This window comes from Humulus lupulus, chromosome 8 (assembly GCF_963169125.1).
Source record: "Humulus lupulus chromosome 8, drHumLupu1.1, whole genome shotgun sequence".
NCBI classification, from domain to species: domain Eukaryota; kingdom Viridiplantae; phylum Streptophyta; class Magnoliopsida; order Rosales; family Cannabaceae; genus Humulus; species Humulus lupulus.
Window position 1 is genome coordinate 93,460,097 of NC_084800.1, and position 6,567 is coordinate 93,466,663.

The window sequence follows — 6,567 nt, forward strand, 5'->3', positions numbered from 1 at the left end:
AAGGCTCTCATAAAGCGCGCTTTGGGCACCACATAACTGCACCCCCGATGCACACCAACTGACTCCACGGTGACTCACACCAATAGGAATGACTATATTAGCGGAAAAGAGACTTTCAAAGGCAAAAGGGACAGACGCCTTACAAGTGCAAAAGCCTACGTGCGGCTCAAAAGGATCGCACGGGTAAGAAGTATGTATTGGTGTACAACTCTGACATCCACCCTTGGCAAGTAGTGGACGTACGAGGAGTGGTGACATAGCCTGCATATCTCTAACCGTATATCAGAGCCGACTACCTGTGCCACTACGTCCGAAGCCACTCCTTTGACACCCGAACCAGGCAGGTAGTGGAAGTACGATCAAGTACTAAAGTGGAGGTGCACCCACCAACTCTGACCATGTACTGGAGCAGACACCACTACCCCTGAGACCACTCACTTGACAGTGTACTGGTGTACTACCTGGTCCCCTAGACCACCTTGTATCAGGGGCAATTAGAGCCTACTATAAAATACACCCCAATTCCACATGGAAGGGGGTTAGAAATTTTATGGTAGCAAGGGCACCATATTGAATGAAAATTGAGTTCATCATCGTTCTTTTGGAATTGTTCTTCGAGTTTACACTTAGATTTCTAAAACTTTTCTTTTGATAATCTTTACTTCGCGATTTTTCTTACTTAACTTAGTTGACGAGTTCTCACCGTCAACAGTTTGGCGCCGTCTGTGGGAACTTAAGTTCCAAGTTACTGTTCTACCATTACTTCTAGTGAGAAGAAATGCCAAGACATTCGAAGCGACTCAGGGAGCCACGAGAGGAGGAGGTCCACCTTAACGGAGTCCAGCTGAAGGCCTCCATGAAGGATGCCCCTCCACCCAGAAATGTGGAGCCCCCAAGGGACCCTGAGGTTCACGAGGGTAATAGAGAGGCCTCGTCACCGACCGTCCCGCCCGGAGGGAGTCCTCCAAGGGCACCACCAGGGAATGCCAACGAATTCCCGCCCCCTAAACCGCCACAAGTACCGAACTCCTGCCGGCAAGACCCGGGCCCCTTGACGCGTAGACATGATAAGCATCCCCGGGTCCATTCTGTGAGCTCGGGTTCGAAATCTTGATTCTATGAAGAAGAAATACGTGAGCTCCACCGTAAGAACCAATGGTTGGAGACCACTCTAGAGAACATGCAAGAGGTGCTGAATGGCCTATTGTAGGGTAAGTCGAGCGTGACTTTGCCCAAGAGAAAAGAGAAAGGTCAGGAGGGGGTGGAGACCACTCTACCGGTAGATGATGGGAGGACCCGACACTCCACCAGTAACACCCCCCGAGCAAAGCAACGCGAACATCCTGAACCACCGAAGCAGGCCCAGAAACCAGAGATAAGGACCAACGCTGCCCCTCGCAACGAGGATGAGGTCACCTCTAAAAGAGCACCCTCGGATTTACGGGAGGAGCTCAATAAAAAGAGGGCGGGTAAAGGGACCACGCCCCCTATGGCGCCTCGAGAGGACAAGGGAAAGGTGGATCTTAACCCGTCTGCTTTGAAGGACTCTCTAAGCAAGAGGAGGCAGGACCTGGACACAGAAATGAGGAGCCTGCGAAGCAAGATCGTCACTGCCTTTGGCGGTCAGGCTTTTGAGGAAGAGTTCGACCATGAATCGCCCTTCGTGAGGGAGATTTAGGCCATCCGACTCCCTGCCAAATTTAAGGAACCCAATATGACCCCCTACGAAGGAAGCACGGATCCAAAGTACCACCTGGATGCATTCAACGACCTGATGAAACTGAGAGGAATTGGTAGTGGAGCCAGATGCCACTGCTTCGCCGTCACATTGAAAGGACCCACCTACAAATGGTTAAAAAGATTAAGGCCGGGGTCCATCAGGTCTTGGCAGCAGTTTTCTGATGAATTCCTCTAACAGCACCACGCCGTGCGGGACTACACGATGCCAGACACCAGCCTGGCCAACGTGAAGCAAGGGGAAAATGAGAGCCTGAAGAGCTACATTCACAGGTTCAATATAGAGGCCGCGAAAGTGGGGAGCCTAACCCGCCAAGAGTTAAAAATGGCCATTACAGTCGGGGTGCGCCCAGGAAGCAAGTTATGGGACAACATGCTGAAGAGGGAAGTCACCGACTTAGATGACTTCTACGAGAGGGCGCAGAAATACATTCGTGTGGAGGATGGCCACGCAAACCTAAAGGCAGGAAATGAGGGGTCCAACGCGAAGCCCCCAGCTAACGACAGGTCGAATGTAGCAAAGAAGAAAAGGGTGTATGATGGGTCGAGAGATGATCAGCAGAGAAAGACCAAACAGGGGAGTGATCATAGGCAAGCGACTTACACTTACTATACGAACCTTACAGATACCAAGGAGCATATTTACCTCACCAATGAGGACCGAGTTCCCTTCAAGAAGCCCCCACCAATGAGAAAGGACCGGTCCAAAAGGGATCCCAGTAGATACTGCCAGTACCACAAGGATATTGGGCACACCACGGCGGAGTGTATCCACTTGAAGGAGGAAATTGAGGAGCCCATCCGTAGGGGGCATCTAGGCCGTTATGTCAGGAGGGAAAGGCCGAAGCCAGAGGACGAGCCTGCGATACCCCAGATGCAAGGGCGAGCCCCAGAAGTACAGGGAGAGGTCCGAACCATTTTCAGAGGTCCAGGATTTGGGGGGGACTCTCGGAAGGGGCGAGATAGATATGCAAGAGAGGCCCGACGAAGTCTACCACCCTGCGTCATGAGTTTGGATCAACGACCCCCAAAAAGCTTCAAGGGGGAAAATGACTTGATCACATTCACTGAGGAGGATGCACGGGGGGTACATTTTCCCCACAACGATCCGCTGGTGTTGACAGTTCAGTTGGCAAATATGTGTGTGCATCGGGTCCTAGTGGATAATGGGAGCTCGGTGGACATCCTGTATCGCCCTGCCTTGGAAAAGATGAGACTGGGCATTCGTCATCTAAAGCCCTGCCAATCTTCCCTATACAGATTCACGGGGGACTCAGTGCAACCCTTAGGGATGATCGAATTGGCACTCACAATGGGGGAGCAACCCCGGCAGACTATAGTCATGGCTAACTTTGTCGTAGTAGATTGTACGTCAGCTTTCAATGCGATATTGGGAAGACCATCCCTAAGAGAATTGAAAGCCATAACTTCTATATATCACCTGGTTGTCAATTTCCCAACTCCAGAAGGGGTCGCTAGTATGAAGGGAGAACAGAAAGAAGCAAGGGAGTACTACAACACCTCACTCCGTGCGCCTGTGAAACTGCGGGAACCAATGACCATGGTGATACATGAGGCGCTACGTGTGCCCGCGGGGCCTCAGGTCGTGGAGGAGTCAAGAGCAGAACCAGTGGAGGAAGTAGAGGAGGTTATAGTAGTGGAAGAACCGTTGAGAAAACTGAAGGTAGGAAGAAGCTTGCAGAGTGACGTGAAGAAGGAGTTGATAAGGTTTTTGAAGGATAATCTGGATGTATTTGCATGGAGTCATGAAGATATGGTGGGTATAGACCCCAGTGTTATGTGCCACCATTTGAATATCTCCCATGAAGCGAGGCCCGTTAGGCAGAAGAGGCGGGCACTAGACCCAGAAAGGTACGCGACCTTAAAGGAAGAGGTCGACAAGCTGAAGGCCAATGGGTTTATCCGTGAGTCTTTTTACCCTGTGTGGGTGTCGAATCCAGTACTAGTCCCAAAACCAAATGGGAAATGGAGGACCTGCGTCGATTTCTCAAACTTGAATAAAGCTTGTCCTAAGGACAGCTTCTCGCTCCCAAGGATAGATCAGTTAGTAGATGCGACGGCAGGACATGAATTACTGAGCTTCATGGACGCCTACTCGGGGTACAACCAGATTCCAATGAACCCAGCAGATGAAGAGCATACATCATTCATTACGGATAAAGGGCTCTACTGTTACAAGGTGATGCCCTTCGGGTTGAAAAACACGGGTGCCACCTATCAAAGGTTGGTCAATAAGATGTTCGCTAACCAGATAGAAAGTAACATGGAGGTGTATGTTGATGATATGTTAGTAAAGACCAAGAATGCAACAGAGCTCAACAAGGACCTTGGTGAGATGTTTGACACACTTAGGAAGTACCGAATGAAGTTGAATCCCGTCAAGTGCACCTTCGGTGTATCCTCAGGAAAATTCTTGGGCTTCATGGTCAACTCCAGAGGCATCGAGGCCAATCCTGACAAGATAAAGGCCCTGATAGAGATGAGCCCGCCTAAGAACAAGAAGGAAGTGCAATGCTTAACGGGAAGGGTGGCGACCCTTAATAGATTTATTTCAAGGTCAACCGATAAGTGCCTCCCCTTCTTTAATATCCTCAAAGGAAGAAAAAAGTTCGCTTGGGATGAGGAATGTGAAGAGGCTTTTATCAAGCTGAAGGAGCACTTGGGGAAGCCACCCTTGTTGGAGAAACTTGAGAAAGGCAAGAAGCTATACCTATACTTGGCAGTGTCTGAACATGCCATAAGCGCAGCCTTGGTTAAAGGGAAGAAGAAACAGCAATAGCCCGTGTACTATATCAGCAAGCGTTTGGTGGACGCGGAGAACCGGTGCCCAGAGATTGAAAAGTTGGCCTATGCATTGGTTGTGGCCTCGAGGAAGTTGAGGCCCTACTTCCATGCGCACGCAATTGAAGTTCTCACGGATAGTCCTTTAAGGCAGGTCTTGCATAAACCTGAGACCTCAGGGAGGCTGATGAAAATGTCGATCGAGTTGAGTCAATTCGATATCGTGTATACCCCAAGAGCTTCCATCAATGGACAGGTGCTGACAGACTTTATAGTGGAGTTCACCCGTCAGCCGAATGGAGGAAGAAGTGAAGAAGGGGAGCAGCCTGTCATAGAGGAAGAATGAGGGGACCTTGAGGAATGGAGTCTGCATGTGGACGGGGCATCCAATAAGGGAGGATCTGGAGCAGGCATCATGATGATAGGACCCGAGGGACACAAGATGTATTGTGCGATCCGGTTTGGGTTCGAGGCCTCCAATAACGAGGCGCTCCTAGCTGGCTTGCGTTTAGCCCAGGAGTTAAAAGTGACGCATCTTCGTATTTTTAGCGACTCTCAGTTGGTGGTGTACCAGGTAAAGGGGGAATATCAGGCGAGGGGACCCAAGATGGCAGCCTACTTGGAAAGGGTGAAAGGCTATCTGGGACGGTTAGTAGCATATACCATAGAGCAGATCCCCAGAGAAAGGAATTCCCATGCTGATGCACTTGCAAAGCTGGCTTCCACCAAGGATGGGGACATCTTGGAGTTGATACTGGTGGAGTACTTACCCAAACCCAGCATCGTAAGCGCGGACGTGCATATGATTAGTGTCCCAAAGGAGTCGTGGGCGGAGCCGATTAAAAGATACTTGGAGGAAGGAACCTTGCCTGTGGACCAGAAAGAGGCCCGAAGGTTGGTGTATAAGGCAGCTAGATACACCTTGATAGATGGGGTTCTATACAAGAGAGGGTTCTCAATGCCACTTCTGCGATGTGTAGAGAAGGAGGAGGCGTTAAAGGTACTACATGAGATACATGAAGGAGAGTGTGGTAACCATGAGAGCGGACCGTCAACGGCTAGGAAGGCCATAAGACAAGGGTACTACTGGCCTTCAATGGAAAAAGATGCAAGCGACTTTGCCAAGAAATGTGACAAATGCCAGAAACACGCTAACTACACTCGGAGGCCCCCAAATGAGTTAATTAGCCTGACCAGCCCCTGGCCCTTCGCTATCTGGGGGATAGACTTGATCGGCACCCTTCCTGCGGGTAGGGGAGGGGCGAAGTATGCAGTGGTAGCTGTGGACTATTTCACCAAGTAGGTTGAAGCGGAGCCACTCGTGAAGATAACTGCCAAGCACATCACCTCATTCATCAACAAATTTATTGTCTGCAGATATGGAGTGCCCTACAAAATCATTTCTAACAACGGCACCCAGTTTGAGGGGGGGGGGGGGCTTTGAGAAATATTGTAGGGAAAGGGGGATAAAGAGAAGTTTTTCAGCAGTAGTACACCCACAGGCCAATGGGCAAGTGGAGGCCGTTAACAGGGTTCTTAAAAAGAACCTGAAAACCAAGTTAGAAAAGATGAAAGGAGCCTGGGTGGAAGAGCTGCCGAATGTGCTATGGGCATACAGAACCACCCCTTGCACGACCACTGGAGAGTCCCCATTCTCCTTAGCATATGGGTGCGAGGCTGTCCTCCCAGTGGAGATGCATGTGAGTTCCTTCAGGGTACAGGCGTATGGAGACGAGGCCAACCGTGTAGCTCTGGCTGAGAGCTTGGACATGCTAGAAGAGAGAAAGGAAAAAGCACAAATGAGGGTGGCGGTATACCAACAGCGCGCAACAAGGTACTACAACTCGAGGGTGCAAGAGAGAACTTTCAGAGTTGGCGACCTGGTGCTGAGGAAGGTACTCCCCAACATGCGAGACCTAGGAGCAGGAGTGCTTGGGGCGAACTGGGAGGGGCCCTACCAGGTTGCTCAGTGCATACCCCCAAACACTTATAAGCTGGCGCGCATGGACGACACCATCATACCTCAAG